Below are 20,116 nucleotides of genomic sequence, written 5' to 3'. Positions count from 1 at the left end.
TCATCAGAACAATATAAGGCACACGGCCATAGAATTTGTGGCAAATATATGCGTAGGTGGATCAAGACGATCAAATTGTTTTCTAGGCCACGTTTACCACCAACAACAACAACATTAACGCTGTCTGCGTGACTTTCCGAATCAAAGGAACTCAAACTATCTTTCACAAAGGAAGCCCGGCATTATCCAGGCATAAAAAAAATTCACCAAAAGTCATGGTTGTTCCTCTCCACAAAAATCTTTAACAAAAGGCAAAAGATGAATTCGTTTTAAAAAGAAACCAGAATATAAACCGGCAGAACACAGATGCTGTTCAACTCATGGTGGCTCCCAGACACCCTAATTTGCATGTCTGTGCAGCTGCATGGGGGCTGGAATCAGCAGGCACGCGTAACAATCGGCTTCAACAGAACTATATCAGACGCACGGCCCGGCAGAACACAGACGCTGTTCAACTCATAGTGACTCCCAGACACCCTAACTTACATGTCTGTGCAGCTGCATGGGGGCAGAAATCAGCAGGCACACGTAACAATCGGCTTCATCAGAGCAATATAAGACGCACGGCCCAGCAGAACACAGACGCTGTACAACTCATGGTGACTCCAAGACACCCTAATTTGCATATCTGTGCAGCTGCATGGGGACGGGAATCAGCAGACACGTGTAACAATTGGCTTCATCAGAACAATATAAGACGCATGGCCCGGCAGAACACAGACGCTGTTCAACTCATGGTGACTCCCAGACACCCTAATTTGCATGTCTGTGCAGCTGCATGGGGGCAGGAATCAGCAGGCATGCGTAACAATCGGCTTCATCTGACCAATATAAGACTCACGGCCCGGCAGAACACAGACGCTGTTTAACTCATGGTGACTCCAAGACACCCTAATTTGCATGTCTGTGCAGCTGCATGGGGGCGGGAATCAGCAGGCATGCGTAACAATCAGCTTCATCAGAACAATATAAGGCACACGGCCATGGAATTTGTGGCAAATATATGCGTAGGTGGATCAAGACGATCAAATTGTTTTCTAAGCCACGTTTACCACCAACAACATTAACGCCGTCTGCGTGACCTTTTGAATCAAAGGAACTTAAGCTATCTTTCACCAAGGAAGCCCGGCATTAGCCAGGCATAAAAAAATTCACCAAAACTCATGGTTGTTCCTCTCCACAGAAATCTTTAACAAAAGCCAAAAGATGTATTCATTCTAAAGAGAAACCAGATTATAACCCGGCAGAACACAGGCGCTGTACAACTCATGGTTACTCTCAGACACCCTAATTTGCATGTCTATGCAGCTGCATGGAGGCGGGAATCAGCAGGGATGCGCAACAATCGGCTTCATCAAAACAATATAAGACGCACGGCCCGGCAGAACACAGACGCTGTTCAACTCATGGTGACTCCAAAACACCCTAATTTGCATGTCTGTGCAGCTGCATGGGGGCAGGAATCAGCAGGCACGTGTAACAATTGGCTTCAACAGAACTATATCAGACGCACGGCCCGGCAGAACACAGACGTTGTTCAACTCATAGTGACTCCCAGACACCCTAACTTACATGTCTGTGCAGCTGCATGGGGGCAAAAATCAGCAGGCACACGTAACAATCGGCTTCATCAGAGCAATATAAGATGCACGGCCCAGCAGAACACAGACGCTGTTCAACTCATGGTGACTCCAAGACACCCTAATTTGCATGTCTGTGCAGCTGCATGGGGGCAGGAATCAGCAGGCATGCGTAACAATCAGCTTCATCAGAACAATATAAGGCACACGGCCATGGAATTTGTGGCAAATATATGCGTAGGTGGATCAAGACGATCAAATTGTTTTCTAGGCCACCAACAACAACATTAATGCTGTCTGTGTGATTTTCCGAATCAAAGGAACTCAAACTATCTTTCACCAAGGAAGCCCGGCATTAGCCAGGCATAAAAAAAATTCACCAAAACTTTTGGTTGTTCCTCTCCACAGAAATCTTTAACAAAAGGCAAAAGATGTATTCATTCTAAAGAGAAACCAGAGTATAACCCGGCAGAACACAGGTGCTGTACAACTCATGGTGACTCCCAGACACCCTAATTTGCATGTCTGTGCAGCTGCATGGGGACGGGAATCAGCTGGCACGCGTAACAATCGGCTTCATCAGAACAATATAAGACGCACAGCCCGGCAGAACACAGACGCTGTTCAACTCATGGTGACAGCAAGACACTCCAAGGCGCTGTTTAACTCATGGTGACTCCAAGACACTCCAAGGCACGCGTAACAATCGGCTTCATCAGAGCAAAATAAGAAGCACGGCCCGGCAGAACACAGACGCTGTTCAACTCATGGTGACTCCAAGACACGCTAATTTGCATGTCTGTGCAGCTGCATTGGGGCAGGAATCAGCAGGCACGCGTAACAATCGACTTCATCAGAACAATATAAGACGCACGGCCCGGCAGAACACAGACACTGTTCAACTCATGGTGACTCCAAGACACCCTAATTTGCATGTCTGTGCAGCTGCATGGGGGCAGGAATCAGCAGGCATGCGTAACAATCAGCTTCATCAGAACAATATAAGGCACACGGCCATAGAATTTATGGCAAATATATGCGTAGGTGGATCAAGACGATCAAATTGTTTTCTAGGCCACGTTTACCACCAACAACAACATTAACGCTGTCTGCGTGACTTCCCGAATCAAAGGAACTCAAACTATCTTTCACAAAGGAAGCCTGGCATTAGCCAGGCATAAAAAAATTCACCAAAACTCATGGTTGTTCCTCTCCACAAAAATCTTTAACAAAAGGCAAAAGATGTATTCATTCTAAAGAGAAACCAGAGTATAAACCGGCAGAACACAGATGCTGTTCAACTCATGGTGACTCCCAGACACCCTAATTTGCATGTCTATGCAGCGGCATGGAGGCCAGAATCAGCAGGGACGCGTAACAATCGGCTTCATCAGAACAATATAAGACGCACGGCCCGGCAGGACACAGACGCTGTTGAACTCATGGTGACTCCAAAACCCCCTAATTTGCATGTCTGTGCAGCTGCATGGGGGCGGGAATCAGCAGACACGCGTAACAATCGGCTTCATCAGAACAATATATGACGCACGGCCCGGCAGAACACAGACGCTGTTCAACTCATGGTGACTCCCAGACACCCTAATTTGCATGTCTGTGCAGCTGCATGGGGGCAGGAAACAGCAGGCACGCGTAACAATCGGCTTCATCTGAAAAATATAAGACGCACGGCCCGGCAGAACACAGACGCTGTTTAACTCATGGTGACTCCAAGACACCCTAATTTGCATGTCTGTGCATCTGCATGGCGGTAGGAATCAGCAGGCATGCGTAACAATCAGCTTCATCAGAACAATATAAGGCACACGGCCATGGAATTTGTGGCAAATATATGCATAGGTGATTCAAAACGATCAAATTGTTTTCTATGCCACGTTTACCACCAACAACAACATTAACGCTGTCTGCGTGACTTTCCGAATCAAAGGAACTCAAACTATCTTTCACCAAGGAAGCCCGGCATTAGCCAGGCATAAAAAAATTCACCAAAACTCATGGTTGTTCCTCTCCACAGAAATCTTTAACAAAAGGCAAAAGATATATTCATTCTAAAGAGAAACCAGAGTATAAACCGGCAGAACAGAGATGCTGTTCAACTCATGGTGACTCCCAGACGCCCTAATTTGCATGTCTATACAGCTGCATTGAGGCAGGAATCAGCAGGCACATCAGAAGAATATAAGACGCACGGCCCGGCAGAACACAGACGCTGTTCAACTCATGGTGACTCCAAGACACCCTAATTTGCATGTCTGTGCAGCTGCATGGGGGCAGGAATCAGCAGGCACGTGTAACAATCAGCTTCATCAGAACAATATAAGGCACACGGCCATAGAATTTATGGCAAATATATGCATAGGTGGATCAAGACAATCAAATTGTTTTCTAAGCCACGTTTACCACCAACAACAACATTAACGCTGTCTGCGTGACTTTCCGAATCAAAGGAACTCAAACTATCTTTCACCAAGGATGCCCAGCATTAGCCAGGCATAAAAAAATTCACCAAAACTCATGGTTGTTCCTCTCCACAGAAATCTTTAACAAAAGGCAAAAGATATATTCATTCTAAAGAGAAACCAGAGTATAAACCGGCAGAACACAGATGCTATTCAACTCATGGTGACTCCCAGACACACTAATTTGCATGTCTATGCAGCTGCATGAAGGCAGGAATCAGCAGGCACGCGTAACAATCGGCTTCATCAGAACAATATAAGACGCGCGGCCCGGCAGAACACAGACGCTGTTAAACTCATGGTGACTCCAAAACCCCCAAATTTGCATGTCTGTGCAGCTGCATGGGGGCGGGAATCAGCAGGCACACGTAACAATCGGCTTCATCAGAACAATATAAGACGCGCGGCCCGGCAGAACTCAGACGCTGTTCAACTCATGGTGACTCCCAGACACCCTAATTTGCATGTCTATGCAGCTGCATGGGGGCAGGAAACAGCAGGCACGCGTAACAATCGGCTTCATCAGAACAATATAAGACGCACGGCCCGGCAGAACACAGACGCTGTTCAACTCATGGTGACAGCAAGACACCCTAATTTGCATGTCTGTGCAGCTGCATGGGGGCAGGAATCAGCAGGCATGCGTAACAATCAGCTTCATCAGAACAATATAAGGCACACGGCCATAGAATTTATGGCAAATATATGCGTATGTGGATCAAGACAATCAAATTGTTTTCTAGGCCAGGTTTACCACCAACAACATCATTAACGCTGTCTGCGTGACTTTCCGAATCAAAAGAACTCAAACTATCTTTCACCAAGGAAGCCCGGCATTAGCCAGGCATAAAAAAATTCACCAAAACTCATGGTTGTTCCTCTCCACAGAAATCTTTAACAAAAGGCAAAAGATGTATTCATTCTAAAGAGAAACCAGAGTATAAACCGGCAGAACACAGATGCTGTTCAACTCATGGTGACTCCCAGACACCCTAATTTGCATGTTTATGCAGCTGCATGGAGGCGGGAATCAGCAGGCACGCGTAACAATCGGCTTCATCAGAACAATATAAGACGCACGGCCCGGCAGAACACAGACGCTGTTCAACTCATGGTGACTCCAAGACACCCTAATTTGCATGTCTGTGCAGCTGCATGGGGGCAGGAATCAGCAGGCATGCGTAACAATCAGCTTCATCAGAACAATATAAGGCACACGGCGATAGAATTTATGGCAAATATATGCGTAGGTGGATCAAGACGATCAAATTGTTTTCTAGGCCACGTTTAGCACCAACAACAACATTAACGCTGTCTGCGTGACTTTCCGAATCCAAGGAACTCAAACTATCTTTCACCAAGGAAGCCCGGCATTAGCCAGGCATAAAAAAATTCACCAAAATCATGGTTGTTCCTCTCCACAAAATTTTTTAACAAAAGGCAAAAGATGTATTCATTCTAAAGAGAAACCAGAGTATAACCCGGCAGAACACAGGTGCTGTTCAACTCATGGTGACTCCCAGACACCCTAATTTGCATGTCTATGCAGCTGCATGGAGGCCGGAATCAGCAGGGACGCGTAACAATCGGCTTCATCAGAACAATATAAGACGCACGGCCCGGCAGGACACAGACGCTGTTGAACTCATGGTGACTCCAAAACCCCCAAATTTGCATGTCTGTGCAGCTGCATGGGGGCGGGAATCAGCAGGCACGCGTAACAATCGGCTTCATCAGAACAATATAAGACGCACGGCCCGCCAGAACACAGACGCTGTTCAACTCATGGTGACTCCCAGACACCCTAATTTGCATGTCTATGCAGCTGCATGGGGGCAGGAAACAGCAGGCACGCGTAACAATCAGCTTCATCAGAACAATATAAGGCACACGGCCATAGAATTTATGGCAAATATATGCGTAGGTGGATCAAGACGATCAAATTCTTTTCTAGGCCACGTTTACCACCAACAACAACATTAACGCTGTCTGCGTGACTTTCCGAATCCAAGGAACTCAAACTATCTTTCACCAAGGAAGCCCGGCATTAGCCAGGCATAAAAAAATTCACCAAAACTCATGGTTGTTCCTCTCCACAGAAATGTTTAACAAAAGGCAAAAGATGTATTTATTCTAAAGAGAAACCAGAGTATAACCCGGCAAGACAAAAGGTGCTGTTCAACTCATGGTGACTCCCAGACACCCTAATTTGCATGTCTATGCAGCTGCATGAAGGCAGGAATCAGCAGGCACGCGTAACAATAGGCTTCATCAGAACTATATAAGACGCGCGGCCCGGCAGAACACAGACGCTGTTGAACTCATGGTGACTCCAAAACCCCCAAATTTGCATGTCTGTGCAGCTGCATGGGGGCGGGAATCAGCAGGCACGCGTAACAATCGGCTTCATCAGAACAATATAAGACGCGCGGCCCGGCAGAACACAGACGCTGTTCAACTCATGGTGACTCCCAGACACCCTATTTTGCATGTCTATGCAGCTGCATGGGGGAAGGAAACAGCAGGCACTCGTAACAATCGGCTTCATCTGAAAAATATAAGACGCACGGCCCGGCAGAACACAGACGCTGTTTAACTCATGGTGACTCCAAGACACCCTAATTTGCATGTATGTGCAGCTGCATGGGGGTAGGAATCAGCAGGCATGCGTAACAATCAGCTTCATCAGAACAATATAAGGCACACGGCCATAGAATTTATGGCAAATATATGCGTAGGTGGATCAAGACGATCAAATTCTTTTCTAGGCCACGTTTACCACCAACAACAACATTAACGCTGTCTGCGTGACTTTCCGAATCAAAGGAACTCAAACTATCTTTCACCAAGGAAGCCCGGCATTAGCCAGGCACAAAAAAATTCACCAAAACTCATGGCTGTTCCTCTCCACAGAAATCTTTAACAAAAGGCAAAAGATGTATTCATTCTAAAGAGAAACCAGAGTATAAACCGGCAGAACACAGATGCTGTTCAACTCATGGTGACTCCCAGACACCCTAATTTGCATGTCTATGCAGCTGCATGGAGGCAGGAATCAGCAGGCACACGTAACAATCGGCTTCATCAGAACAATATCAGACGCACGGCCCGGCAGAACACAGATGCTGTTAAACTCATGGTGACAGCAAGACACCCTAATTTGCATGTCTGTGCAGCTGCATGGGGGCAGGAATCAGCAGGCATGCGTAACAATCAGCTTCATCAGAACAATATAAGGCACACGGCCATAGAATTTATGGCAAATATATGCGTAGGTGGATCAAGACAATCAAATTGTTTTCTAGGCCACGTTTAGCACCAACAACAACATTAACGCTGTCTGCGTGACTTTCCGAATCCAAGGAACTCAAACTATCTTTCACCAAGGAAGCCCGGCATTAGCCAGGCATAAAAAAATTCACCAAAACTCATGGTTGTTCCTCTCCACAGAAATTTTTAACAAAAGGCAAAAGATGTATTTATTCTAAAGAGAAACCAGAGTATAACCCGGCAAGACAAAAGGTGCTGTTCAACTCATGGTGACTCCCAGACACCCTAATTTGCATGTCTATGCAGCTGCATGAAGGCAGGAATCAGCAGGCACGCATAACAATAGGCTTCATCAGAACAATATAAGACGCGCGGCCCGGCAGAACACAGACGCTGTTGAACTCATGGTGACTCCAAAACCCCCAAATTTGCATGTCTGTGCAGCTGCATGGGGGCGGGAATCAGCAGGCACGCGTAACAATCGGCTTCATCAGAACAATATAAGACGCGCGGCCCGGCAGAACACAGACGCTGTTCAACTCATGGTGACTCCCAGACACCCTAATTTGCATGTCTATGCAGCTGCATGGGGGAAGGAAACAGCAGGCACTCGTAACAATCGGCTTCATCTGAAAAATATAAGACGCACGGCCCGGCAGAACACAGACGCTGTTTAACTCATGGTGACTCCAAGACACCCTAATTTGCATGTCTATGCAGCTGCATGGAGGCCGGAATCAGCAGGGACGCGTAACAATCGGCTTCATCAGAACAATATAAGACGCACGGCCCGGCAGGACACAGACGCTGTTGAACTCATGGTGACTCCAAAACCCCCAAATTTGCATGTCTGTGCAGCTGCATGGGGGCGGGAATCAGCAGGCACGCGTAACAATCGGCTTCATCAGAACAATATAAGACGCACGGCCCGCCAGAACACAGACGCTGTTTAACTCATGGTGACTCCCAGACACCCTAATTTGCATGTCTATGCAGCTGCATGGGGGCAGGAAACAGCAGGCACGCGTAACAATCAGCTTCATCAGAACAATATAAGGCATACGGCCATAGAATTTATGGCAAATATATGCGTAGGTGGATCAAGACGATCAAATTCTTTTCTAGGCCACGTTTACCACCAACAACAACATTAACGCTGTCTGCGTGACTTTCCGAATCAAAGGAACTCAAACTATCTTTCACCAAGGAAGCCCGGCATTAGCCAGGCATAACAAAATTCACCAAAACTCATGGTTGTTCCTCTCCACAGAAATCTTTAACAAAAGGCAAAAGATGTATTCATTCTAAAGAGAAACCAGAGTATAAACCAGCAGAACACAGATGCTGTTCAACTCATGGTGACTCCCAGACACCCTAATTTGCATGTCTATGCAGCTGCATGGAGGCAGGAATCAGCAGGCACACGTAACAATCGGCTTCATCAGAACAATATCAGACGCACGGCCCGGCAGAACACAGACGCTGTTCAACTCATGGTGACAGCAAGACACCCTAATTTGCATGTCTGTGCAGCTGCATGGGGGCAGGAATCAGCAGGCATGCGTAACAATCAGCTTCATCAGAACAATATAAGGCACACGGCCATAGAATTTATGGCAAATATATGCGTAGGTGGATCAAGACGATCAAATTGTTTTCTAGGCCACGTTTAGCACCAACAACAACATTAACGCTGTCTGCGTGACTTTCCGAATCCAAGGAACTCAAACTATCTTTCACCAAGGAAGCCCGGCATTAGCCAGGCATAAAAAAATTCACCAAAACTCATGGTTGTTCCTCTCCACAGAAATTTTTAACAAAAGGCAAAAGATGTATTCATTCTAAAGAGAAACCAGAGTATAACCCGGCAGAACACAGGTGCTGTTCAACTCATGGTGACTCCCAGACACCCTAATTTGCATGTCTATGCAGCTGCATGAAGGCAGGAATCAGCAGGCACGCGTAACAATAGGCTTCATTAGAACAATATAAGACGCGCGGCCCGGCAGAACACAGACGCTGTTAAACTCATGGTGACTCCAAAACCCCCAAATTTGCATGTCTGTGCAGCTGCATGGGGGCGGGAATCAGCAGGCACGCGTAACAATCGGCTTCATCAGAACAATATAAGACGCGCGGCCCGGCAGAACACAGACGCTGTTCAACTCATGGTGACTCCCAGCCACCCTAATTTGCATGTCTATGCAGCTGCATGGGGGCAGGAAACAGCAGGCACTCATAACAATCGGCTTCATCTGAAAAATATAAGACGCACGGCCCGGCAGAACACAGACGCTGTTTAACTCATGGTGACTCCAAGACACCCTAATTTGCATGTATGTGCAGCTGCATGGGGGTAGGAATCAGCAGGCATGCGTAACAATCAGCTTCATCAGAACAATATAAGGCACACGGCCATAGAATTTATGGCAAATATATGCGTAGGTGGATCAAGACGATCAAATTCTTTTCTAGGCCACGTTTACCACCAACAACAACATTAACGATGTCTGCGTGACTTTCCGAATCAAAGGAACTCAAACTATCTTTCACCAAGGAAGCCCGGCATTAGCCAGGCACAAAAAAATTCACCAAAACTCATGGCTGTTCCTCTCCACAGAAATCTTTAACAAAAGGCAAAAGATGTATTCATTCTAAAGAGAAACCAGAGTATAAACCGGCAGAACACAGATGCTGTTCAACTCATGGTGACTCCCAGACACCCTAATTTGCATGTCTATGCAGCTGCATGAAGGCAGGAATCAGCAGGCACGCGTAACAATCGGCTTCATCAGAACAATATAAGACGCGCGGCCCGGCAGAACACAGACGCTGTTGAACTCATGGTGACTCCAAAACCCCCAAATTTGCATGTCTGTGCAGCTGCATGGGGGCGGGAATCAGCAGGCACGCGTAACAATCGGCTTCATCAGAACAATATAAGACGCGCGGCCCGGCAGAACACAGACGCTGTTCAACTCATGGTGACTCCCAGACACCCTAATTTGCATGTCTGTGCAGCTGCATGGGGGCGGGAATCAGCAGGCACGCGTAACAATCGGCTTCATCAGAACAATATAAGACGCGCGGCCCGGCAGAACACAGACGCTGTTCAACTCATGGTGACTCCCAGACACCCTAATTTGCATGTCTATGCAGCTGCATGGGGGCGGGAAACAGCAGGCACTTGTAACAATCGGCTTCATCATAACAATATAAGACGCACGGCCCGGCAGAACACAGACGCTGTTCAACTCATGGTGACAGCAAGACACCCTAATTTGCATGTCTGTGCAGCTGCATGGGGGCAGGAATCAGCAGGCATGCGTAACAATCAGCTTCATCAGAACAATATAAGGCACACGGCCATAGAATTTATGGCAAATATATGCGTAGGTGGATCAAGATGATCAAATTCTTTTCTAGGCCACGTTTACCACCAACAACAACATTAACGCTGTCTGCGTGACTTTCCGAATCAAAGGAACTCAAACTATCTTTCACCAAGGAAGCCCGGCATTAGCCAGGCACAAAAAAATTCACCAAAACTCATGGCTGTTCCTCTCCACAGAAATCTTTAACAAAAGGCAAAAGATGTATTCATTCTAAAGAGAAACCAGAGTATAAACCGGCAGAACACAGATGCTGTTCAACTCATGGTGACTCTCAGACACCCTAATTTGCATGTCTATGCAGCTGCATGGAGGCAGGAATCAGCAGGCACGCGTAACAATCGGCTTCATCAGAACAATATAAGACGCGCGGCCCGGCAGAACACAGACGCTGTTGAACTCATGGTGACTCCAAAACCCCCAAATTTGCATGTCTGTGCAGCTGCATGGGGGCGGGAATCAGCAGGCACGCGTAACAATCGGCTTCATCAGAACAATATAAGACGCGCGGCCCGGCAGAACACAGACGCTGTTCAACTCATGGTGACTCCCAGACACCCTAATTTGCATGTCTATGCAGCTGCATGGGGGCAGGAAACAGCAGGCACTCGTAACAATCGGCTTCATCTGAAAAATATAAGACGCACGGCCCGGCAGAACACAGACGCTGTTAAACTCATGGTGACTCCAAGACACCCTAATTTGCATGTATGTGCAGCTGCATGGGGGTAGGAATCAGCAGGCATGCGTAACAATCAGCTTCATCAGAACAATATAAGGCACACGTCCATAGAATTTATGGCAAATATATGCGTAGGTGGATCAAGACGATCAAATTCTTTTCTAGGCCACGTTTACCACCAACAACAACATTAACGCTGTCTGCGTGACTTTCCGAATCAAAGGAACTCAAACTATCTTTCACCAAGGAAGCCCGGCATTAGCCAGGCATAAAAAAATTCACCAAAACTCATGGTTGTTCCTCTCCACAGAAATCTTTAACAAAAGGCAAAAGATGTATTCATTCTAAAGAGAAACCAGAGTATAAACCGGCAGAACACAGATGCTGTTCAACTCATGGTGACTCCCAGACACCCTAATTTGCATGTCTATGCAGCTGCATATAGGCAGGAATCAGCAGGCACGCGTAACAATCGGCTTCATCAGAACAATATAAGACGCGCGGCCCGGCAGAACACAGACGCTGTTGAACTCATGGTGACTCCAAAACCCCCAAATTTGCATGTCTGTGCAGCTGCATGGGGGCGGGAATCAGCAGGCACACGTAACAATCGCCTTCATCAGAACAATATAAGACGCGCGGCCCGGCAGAAAACAGACGCTGTTCAACTCATGGTGACTCCCAGACACCCTAATTTGCATGTCTATGCAGCTGCATTGGGGCAGGAAACAGCAGGCACTCGTAACAATCGGCTTCATCTGAAAAATATAAGACGCACGGCTCGGCAGAACACAGACGCTGTTTAACTCATGGTGACTCCAAGACACCCTAATTTGCATGTATGTGCAGTTGCATGGGGGTAGAAATCAGCAGGCATGCGTAACAATCAGCTTCATCAGAACAATATAAGGCACACGGCCATAGAATTTGTGGCAAATATATGCATAGGTGGGTCAAGACGATGAAATTGTTTTCTAGGCCACGTTTACCACCAACAACAACATTAACGCTGTCTGCGTGACTTTCCGAATCAAAGGAACTCAAACTATCTTTCACCAAGGAAGCCCGGCATTAGCCAGGAATAAAAAAAATTCTCCAAAACGTATGGTTGTTCCACTCCACAAAAATCTTTAACACAAGGCAAAAGATGTATTCCTTTTAAAGAGAAACCAGAGTATAAACCGGCAGAACACAGATGCTGTTCAACTCATGGTGACTCCCAGACACCCTAATTTGCATGCCTATGCAGCTGCATGGAGGCGGGAATCAGCAGGAACGCGTAACAATCGGCTTCATCAGAACAATATGAGACGCATGGCCCGGCAGGACACAGACGCTGTTGAACTCATGGTGACTCCAAAACACCCTAATTTGCATGTCTGTGCAGCTGCATGGGGGCGGGAATTAGCAGGCACGCGTAACAATCGGCTTCATCTGAACAATATAAGACGCACGGCCCGGCAGAACACAGACGCTGTTCAACTCATGGTGACTCCCAGACACCCTAATTTGCATGTCTGTGCAGCTGAATGGGGGCAGGAAACAGCAGGCACGCGTAACAATCGGCTTCATCAGAACAATATAAGACGCACGGCCCGGCAGGACACAGACGCTGTTCAACTCATGGTGACTCCAAGACACCCTAATTTGCATGTCTGTGCAGCTGCATCGGGGCAAGAATCAGCAGGCACATATAACAATCTGCTTCATCAGAAAAATATAATACGCACGGCCCGGCAGAACACAGACGCTGTTCAACTCATGGTGACTCCCAGACACCCTAATTTGCATGTCTGTGCAGCTGCATTGGGGCAGGAATCAACAGGTACGCGTAACTATTGGCTTCATCAGAACAATATAAGACGCACGGCCCGGCAGGACACAGACGCTGTTCAACTCATGGTGACTCCCAGACACCCTAATTTGCATGTCTATGCAGCTGCATGGAGGCGGGAATCAGCAGGCACGCGTAACAATCGGCTTCATCAGAACAATATAAGACGCACGGCCCGGCAGAACACAGACGCTGTTCAACTCATGGTGACTCCCAGACACCCTAATTTGCATGTCTGTGCAGCTGAATGGGGGCAGGAAACAGCAGGCACGCGTAACAATCGGCTTCATCTGAACAATATAAGACGCACGGCCCGGCAGAACAGAGACGCTGTTCAACTCATGGTGACTCCAAGACACCCTAATTTGCATGTCTGTGCAGCTGCATGGGGGCGGGAATCAGCAGGCATGCGTAACAATCAGCTTCATCAGAACAATATAAGGCACACGGCCATAGAATTTATGGCAAATATATGCATAGGTGGATCAAGACGATCAAATTGTTTTCTAGGCCACGTTTACCACCAACAACAACATTAACGCTGTCTGCGTGACTTTCCGAATCAAAGGAACTCAAACTATCTTTCACCAAGGAAGCCCGGCATTAGCCAGCCATAAAAAAATTCACCAAAACTCATGGTTGTTCCTCTCCACAGAAATCTCTAACAAAAGGCAAAAGATGTATTCATTTTAAAGTGAAACCAAAGTATAAACCAGCAGAACACAGATGCTGTTCAACTCATGGTGACTCCCAGACACCCTAATTTGCATGTCTATGCAGCTGCATGAAGGCAGGAATCAGCAGGTACACGTAACAATCGGCTTCATCAGAACAATATAAGACGCATGGCCCGGCAGGACACAGACGCTGTTCAACTCATGGTGACTCCAAGACACCCTAATTTGCATGTCTGTGCAGCTGCATCGGGGCAAGAATCAGCAGGCACATATAACAATCTGCTTCATCAGAAAAATATAATACGCACGGCCCGGCAGAACACAGACGCTGTTCAACTCATGGTGACTCCCAGACACCCTAATTTGCATGTCTGTGCAGCTGCATTGGGGCAGGAATCAGCAGGTATGCGTAACTATTGGCTTCATCAGAACAATATAAGACGCACGGCCCGGCAGGACACAGACGCTGTTCAACTCATGGTGACTCCCAGACACCCTAATTTGCATGTCTATGCAGCTGCATGGAGGCGGGAATCAGCAGGCACGCGTAACAATCGGCTTCATCAGAACAATATAAGACGCACGGCCCGGCAGAACACAGATGCTGTTCAACTCATGGTGACTCCCAGACACCCTAATTTGCTTGTCTATGCAGCTGCATGAAGGCAGGAATCAGCAGGCATGCGTAACAATCGGCTTCATCAGAACAATATCAGACGCACGGCCCGGCAGAACACAGATGCTGTTCAACTCATGGTGACTCCAAGACACCCTAATTTTCATGTCTGTGCAGCTGCATGGGGGCAGGAATCAGCAGGCATGCGTAACAATCAGCTTCATCAGAACAATATAAGGCACACGGCCATAGAATTTATGACAAATATATGCGTAGGTGTATCAAGACGATCAAATTGTTTTCTAGGCCACGTTTACCACCAACAACAACATTAACGCTGTCTGCGTGACTTTCCGAATCAAAGGAACTCAAACTATCTTTCACCAAGGAAGCCCGGCATTAGCCAGGCATAAAAAAATTCACCAAAACTCATGGTTGTTCCTCTCCACAGAAATCTTTAACAAAAGGCAAAAGATGTATTCATTCTAAAGAGAAACCAGAGTATAAACCGGCAGAACACAGATGCTGTTCAACTCATGGTGACTCCCAGACACCCTAATTTGCATGTCTATGCAGCTGCATGAAGGCAGGAATCAGCAGGCACGCGTAACAATCGGCTTCATCAGAACAATATAAGACGCACGGCCCGGCAGAACACAGACGCTGTTAAACTCATGGTGACTCCAAAACCCCCAAATTTGCATGTCTGTGCAGCTGCATGGGGGCGGGAATCAGCAGGCAAACGTAACAATCGGCTTCATCAGAACAATATAAGACGCGCGGCCCGGCAGAACTCAGACGCTGTTCAACTCATGGTGACTCCCAGACACCCTAATTTGCATGTCTATGCAGCTGCATGGGGGCAGGAAACAGCAGGCACGCGTAACAATCAGCTTCATCAGAACAATATAAGACGCACGGCCCGGCAGAACACAGACGCTGTTCAACTCATGGTGACAGCAAGACACCCTAATTTGCATGTCTGTGCAGCTGCATGGGGGCAGGAATCAGCAGGCATGCGTAACAATCAGCTTCATCAGAACAATATAAGGCACACGGCCATAGAATTTATGGCAAATATATGCGTATGTGGATCAAGACAATCAAATTGTTTTCTAGGCCAGGTTTACCACCAACAACATCATTAACGCTGTCTGCGTGACTTTCCGAATCAAAAGAATTCAAACTATCTTTCACCAAGGAAGCCCGGCATTAGCCAGGCATAAAAAAATTCACCAAAACTCATGGTTGTTCCTCTCCACAGAAATCTTTAACAAAAGGCAAAAGATGTATTCATTCTAAAGAGAAACCAGAGTATAAACCGGCAGAACACAGATGCTGTTCAACTCATGGTGACTCCCAGACACCCTAATTTGCATGTCTATGCAGCTGCATGGAGGCGGGAATCAGCAGGCACGCGTAACAATCGGCTTCATCAGAACAATATAAGACGCACGGCCCGGCAAAACACAGACGCTGTTCAACTCATGGTGACTCCAAGACACCCTAATTTGCATGTCTGTGCAGCTGCATGGGGGCAGGAATCAGCAGGCATGCGTAACAATCAGCTTCATCAGAACAATATAAGGCACACGGCGATAGAATTTATGGCAAATATATGCGTAGGTGGATCAAGACGATCAAATTGTTTTCTAGGCCACGTTTAGCACCAACAACAACATTAACGCTGTCTGCGTGACTTTCCGAATCCAAGGAACTCAAACTATCTTTCACCAAGGAAGCCCGGCATTAGCCAGGCATAAAAAAATTCACCAAAATCATGGTTGTTCCTCTCCACAAATTTTTTAACAAAAAGCAAAAGATGTATTCATTCTAAAGAGAAACCAGAGTATAACCCGGCAGAACACAGGTGCTGTTCAACTCATGGTGACTCCCAGACACCCTAATTTGCATGTCTATGCAGCTGCATGGAGGCCGGAATCAGCAGGGACGCGTAACAATCGGCTTCATCAGAACAATATAAGACGCACGGCCCGGCAGGACACAGACGCTGTTGAACTCATGGTGACTCCAAAACCCCCAAATTTGCATGTCTGTGCAGCAGCATGGGGGCGGGAATCAGCAGGCACGCGTAACAATCGGCTTCATCAGAACAATATAAGACGCACGGCCCGCCAGAACACAGACGCTGTTCAACTCATGGTGACTCCCAGACACCCTAATTTGCATGTCTATGCAGCTGCATGGGGGCAGGAAACAGCAGGCACGCATAACAATCAGCTTCATCAGAACAATATAAGGCACACGGCCATAGAATTTATGGCAAATATATGCGTAGGTGGATCAAGACGATCAAATTGTTTTCTAGGCCACGTTTACCACCAACAACAACATTAACGCTGTCTGCGTGACTTTCCGAATCAAAGGAACTCAAACTATCTTTCACCAAGGAAGCCCGGCATTAGCCAGGCATAAAAAAATTCACCAAAACTCATGGTTGTTCCTCTCCACAGAAATCTTTAACAAAAGTCAAAAGATGTATTCATTCTAAAGAGAAACCAGAGTATAAACCGGCAGAACACAGATGCTGTTCAACTCATGGTGACTCCCAGACACCCTAATTTGCATGTCTATGCAGCTGCATGAAGGCAGGAATCAGCAGGCACGCGTAACAATCGGCTTCATCAGAACAATATAAGATGCGCGGCCCGGCAGAACACAGACGCTGTTGAACTCATGGTGACTCCAAAACCCCCAAATTTGCATGTCTGTGCAGCTGCATGGGGGCGGGAATCAGCAGGCACGCGTAACAATCGGCTTCATCAGAACAATATAAGACGCGCGGCCCGGCAGAACACAGACGCTGTTCAACTCATGGTGACTCCCAGACACCCTAATTTGCATGTCTATGCAGCTGCATGGGGGCAGGAAACAGCAGGCACTCGTAACAATCGGCTTCATCTAAAAAATATAAGACGCACGGCCCGGCAGAACACAGACGCTGTTAAACTCATGGTGACTCCAAGACACCCTAATTTGCATGTCTGTGCATCTGCATGGCGGTAGGAATCAGCAGGCATGCGTAACAATCAGCTTCATCAGAACAATATAAGGCACACAGCCATGGAATTTGTGGCAAATATATGCATAGGTGGATCAAGACGATCAAATTGTTTTCTATGCCACTTTTACCACCAACAACAACATTAACGCTGTCTGCGTGACTTTCCGAATCAAAGGAACTCAAACTATCTTTCACCAAAGAAGCCCGGCATTAGCCAGGCATAAAAAAATTCTCCAAAACATATGGTTGTTCCACTCCACAAAAATCTTTAACACAAGGCAAAAGATGTATTCCTTTTAAAGAGAAACCAGAGTATAAACCGGCAGAACACAGATGCTGTTCAACTCATGGTGACTCCCAGACACCCTAATTTGCATGTCTATGCAGCTGCATGAAGGCAGGAATCAGCAGGCACGCGTAACAATCGGCTTCGTCAGAACAATATCAGACGCACGGCCCGGCAGAACACAGATGCTGTTCAACTCATGGTGACTCCAAGACACCCTAATTTTCATGTCTGTGCAGCTGCATGGGGGCAGGAATCAGCAGGCATGCGTAACAATCAGCTTCATCAGAACAATATAAGGCACACGGCCATAGAATTTATGGCAAATATATGCGTAGGTGTATCAAGACGATCAAATTGTTTTCTAGGCCACGTTTACCACAAACAACAACATTAACGCTGTCTGCGTGACTTTCCGAATCAAAGGAACTCAAACTATCTTTCACCAAGGAAGCCCGGCATTAGCCAGGCATAAAAAAAATCATCAAAACTCATGGTTGTTCCTCTCCACAGAAATTTTTAACAAAAGGCAAAAGATGTATTCATCCTAAAGAGAAACCAGAGTATAAACCGGCAGAACACAGATGCTGTTCAACTCATGGTGACTCCCAGACGCCCTAATTTGCATGTCTATGCAGCTGCATTGAGGCGGGAATCAGCAGGCACATCAGAACAATATAAGACGCACGGCCCGGAAGAACACAGACGCTGTTTAACTCATGGTGACTCCAAGACACCCTAATTTGCATGTCTGTGCAGCTGCATGGGGGCAGGAATCAGCAGGCATGCGTAACAATCAGCTTCATCAGAACAATATAAGGCACACAGCCATGGAATTTGTGGCAAATATATGCATAGGTGGATCAAGACGATCAAATTGTTTTCTATGCCACGTTTACCACCAACAACAACATTAACGCTGTCTGCATGACTTTCCGAATCAAAGGAACTCAAACTATCTTTCACCAAGGAAGCCCGGCATTAGTCAGGCATAAAAAAATTCACCAAAACTCATGGTTGTTCCTCTCCACAAATTTTTTTAACAAAAGGCAAAAGATGTATTCATTCTAAAGAGAAACCAGAGTATAACCCGGCAGAACACAGGTGCTGTTCAACTCATGGTGACTCCCAGACACCCTAATTTGCATGTCTATGCAGCTGCATGGAGGCCGGAATCAGCAGGGACGCGTAACAATCGGCTTCATCAGAACAATATAAGACGCACGGCCCGGCAGGACACAGACGCTGTTGAACTCATGGTGACTCCAAAACCCCCAAATTTTCATGTCTGTGCAGCTGCATGGGGGCGGGAATCAGCAGGCACGCGTAACAATCGGCTTCATCAGAACAATATAAGACGCACGGCCCGCCAGAACACAGACGCTGTTCAACTCATGGTGACTCCCAGACACCCTAATTTGCATGTCTATGCAGCTGCATGGGGGCAGGAAACAGCAGGCACGCGTAACAATCAGCTTCATCAGAACAATATAAGGCACACGGCCATAGAATTTATGGCAAATATATGCGTAGGTGGATCAAGACGATCAAATTGTTTTCTAGGCCACATTTACCAACAACAACAACATTAACGCTGTCTGCGTGACTTTCCGAATCAATGGAACTCAAACTATCTTTCAACAAGGAAGCCCGGCATTAGCCAGGCATAAAAAAATTCACCAAAACTCATGGTTGTTCCTCTCCACAGAAATCTTTAACAAAAGGCAAAAGATGTATTCATTCTAAAGAGAAACCAGAGTATAAACCGGCAGAACACAGATGCTGTTCAACTCATGGTGACTCCCAGACACCCTAATTTGCATGTCTATGCAGCTGCATGGAGGCGGGAATCAGCAGGCACGCGTAACAATCGGCTTCATCAGAACAATATAAGACGCACGGCCCGGCAGAACACAGATGCTGTTCAACTCATGGTGACTCCCAGACACCCTAATTTGCATGTCTATGCAGCTGCATGAAGGCAGGAATCAGCAGGCACGCGTAACAATCGGCTTCATCAGAACAATATCAGACGCACGGCCCGGCAGAACACAGATGCTGTTCAACTCATGGTGACTCCAAGACACCCTAATTTTCATGTCTGTGCAGCTGCATGGGGGCAGGAATCAGCAGGCATGCGTAACAATCAGCTTCATCAGAACAATATAAGGCACACGGCCATAGAATTTATGGCATATATATGCGTAGGTGTATCAAGACGATCAAATTGTTTTCTAGGCCACGTTTACCACCAACAACAACATTAACGCTGTCTGC

At 46.9% G+C, this 20,116-nt stretch overlaps 1 protein-coding gene and 26 non-coding genes across 27 annotated transcripts in view; all 27 read right to left on the bottom strand.

Moving 5' to 3' along the window:
- Positions 1-20,116, bottom strand: part of LOC120935658 — a 49,341-nt gene that overhangs the window by 13,060 nt on the left and 16,165 nt on the right. The window lies entirely within an intron of this gene.
- On the bottom strand, positions 174-289 carry LOC120938212. The gene has a single exon (XR_005748852.1). It is a non-coding gene; the product is annotated as a U5 spliceosomal RNA (small nuclear RNA).
- On the bottom strand, positions 1,123-1,237 carry LOC120938190. Its single transcript, XR_005748833.1, has one exon. It is a non-coding gene; the product is annotated as a U5 spliceosomal RNA (small nuclear RNA).
- LOC120938794 lies at positions 1,927-2,042 on the bottom strand. The gene has a single exon (XR_005749238.1). It is a non-coding gene; the product is annotated as a U5 spliceosomal RNA (small nuclear RNA).
- LOC120938789 lies at positions 2,739-2,853 on the bottom strand. Its single transcript, XR_005749233.1, has one exon. It is a non-coding gene; the product is annotated as a U5 spliceosomal RNA (small nuclear RNA).
- Positions 3,552-3,666, bottom strand: LOC120938761. Its single transcript, XR_005749207.1, has one exon. It is a non-coding gene; the product is annotated as a U5 spliceosomal RNA (small nuclear RNA).
- On the bottom strand, positions 4,072-4,186 carry LOC120938788. Its single transcript, XR_005749232.1, has one exon. It is a non-coding gene; the product is annotated as a U5 spliceosomal RNA (small nuclear RNA).
- LOC120938771 lies at positions 4,885-4,999 on the bottom strand. Its single transcript, XR_005749216.1, has one exon. It is a non-coding gene; the product is annotated as a U5 spliceosomal RNA (small nuclear RNA).
- Positions 5,422-5,535, bottom strand: LOC120938301. The gene has a single exon (XR_005748938.1). It is a non-coding gene; the product is annotated as a U5 spliceosomal RNA (small nuclear RNA).
- On the bottom strand, positions 6,096-6,210 carry LOC120938183. Its single transcript, XR_005748826.1, has one exon. It is a non-coding gene; the product is annotated as a U5 spliceosomal RNA (small nuclear RNA).
- On the bottom strand, positions 6,910-7,024 carry LOC120938792. The gene has a single exon (XR_005749236.1). It is a non-coding gene; the product is annotated as a U5 spliceosomal RNA (small nuclear RNA).
- On the bottom strand, positions 7,447-7,561 carry LOC120938173. The gene has a single exon (XR_005748816.1). It is a non-coding gene; the product is annotated as a U5 spliceosomal RNA (small nuclear RNA).
- LOC120938814 lies at positions 8,537-8,651 on the bottom strand. Its single transcript, XR_005749257.1, has one exon. It is a non-coding gene; the product is annotated as a U5 spliceosomal RNA (small nuclear RNA).
- Positions 9,074-9,188, bottom strand: LOC120938151. The gene has a single exon (XR_005748794.1). It is a non-coding gene; the product is annotated as a U5 spliceosomal RNA (small nuclear RNA).
- LOC120938791 lies at positions 9,887-10,001 on the bottom strand. The gene has a single exon (XR_005749235.1). It is a non-coding gene; the product is annotated as a U5 spliceosomal RNA (small nuclear RNA).
- Positions 10,838-10,952, bottom strand: LOC120938790. Its single transcript, XR_005749234.1, has one exon. It is a non-coding gene; the product is annotated as a U5 spliceosomal RNA (small nuclear RNA).
- On the bottom strand, positions 11,651-11,765 carry LOC120938770. Its single transcript, XR_005749215.1, has one exon. It is a non-coding gene; the product is annotated as a U5 spliceosomal RNA (small nuclear RNA).
- LOC120938360 lies at positions 12,464-12,579 on the bottom strand. Its single transcript, XR_005748989.1, has one exon. It is a non-coding gene; the product is annotated as a U5 spliceosomal RNA (small nuclear RNA).
- On the bottom strand, positions 13,830-13,944 carry LOC120938189. The gene has a single exon (XR_005748832.1). It is a non-coding gene; the product is annotated as a U5 spliceosomal RNA (small nuclear RNA).
- Positions 14,919-15,033, bottom strand: LOC120938769. The gene has a single exon (XR_005749214.1). It is a non-coding gene; the product is annotated as a U5 spliceosomal RNA (small nuclear RNA).
- LOC120938768 lies at positions 15,732-15,846 on the bottom strand. Its single transcript, XR_005749213.1, has one exon. It is a non-coding gene; the product is annotated as a U5 spliceosomal RNA (small nuclear RNA).
- Positions 16,269-16,381, bottom strand: LOC120938369. Its single transcript, XR_005748997.1, has one exon. It is a non-coding gene; the product is annotated as a U5 spliceosomal RNA (small nuclear RNA).
- Positions 16,942-17,056, bottom strand: LOC120938157. The gene has a single exon (XR_005748800.1). It is a non-coding gene; the product is annotated as a U5 spliceosomal RNA (small nuclear RNA).
- LOC120938302 lies at positions 17,755-17,869 on the bottom strand. The gene has a single exon (XR_005748939.1). It is a non-coding gene; the product is annotated as a U5 spliceosomal RNA (small nuclear RNA).
- On the bottom strand, positions 18,292-18,406 carry LOC120938170. The gene has a single exon (XR_005748813.1). It is a non-coding gene; the product is annotated as a U5 spliceosomal RNA (small nuclear RNA).
- On the bottom strand, positions 18,812-18,926 carry LOC120938229. The gene has a single exon (XR_005748869.1). It is a non-coding gene; the product is annotated as a U5 spliceosomal RNA (small nuclear RNA).
- Positions 19,487-19,601, bottom strand: LOC120938767. Its single transcript, XR_005749212.1, has one exon. It is a non-coding gene; the product is annotated as a U5 spliceosomal RNA (small nuclear RNA).

Source organism: Rana temporaria, chromosome 4, assembly GCF_905171775.1.
Source record: "Rana temporaria chromosome 4, aRanTem1.1, whole genome shotgun sequence".
In the NCBI taxonomy this organism is placed as follows: domain Eukaryota; kingdom Metazoa; phylum Chordata; class Amphibia; order Anura; family Ranidae; genus Rana; species Rana temporaria.
Note: the sequence above shows the minus strand (reverse complement) of the source record. Positions and strands in the feature narration are given on the sequence as shown.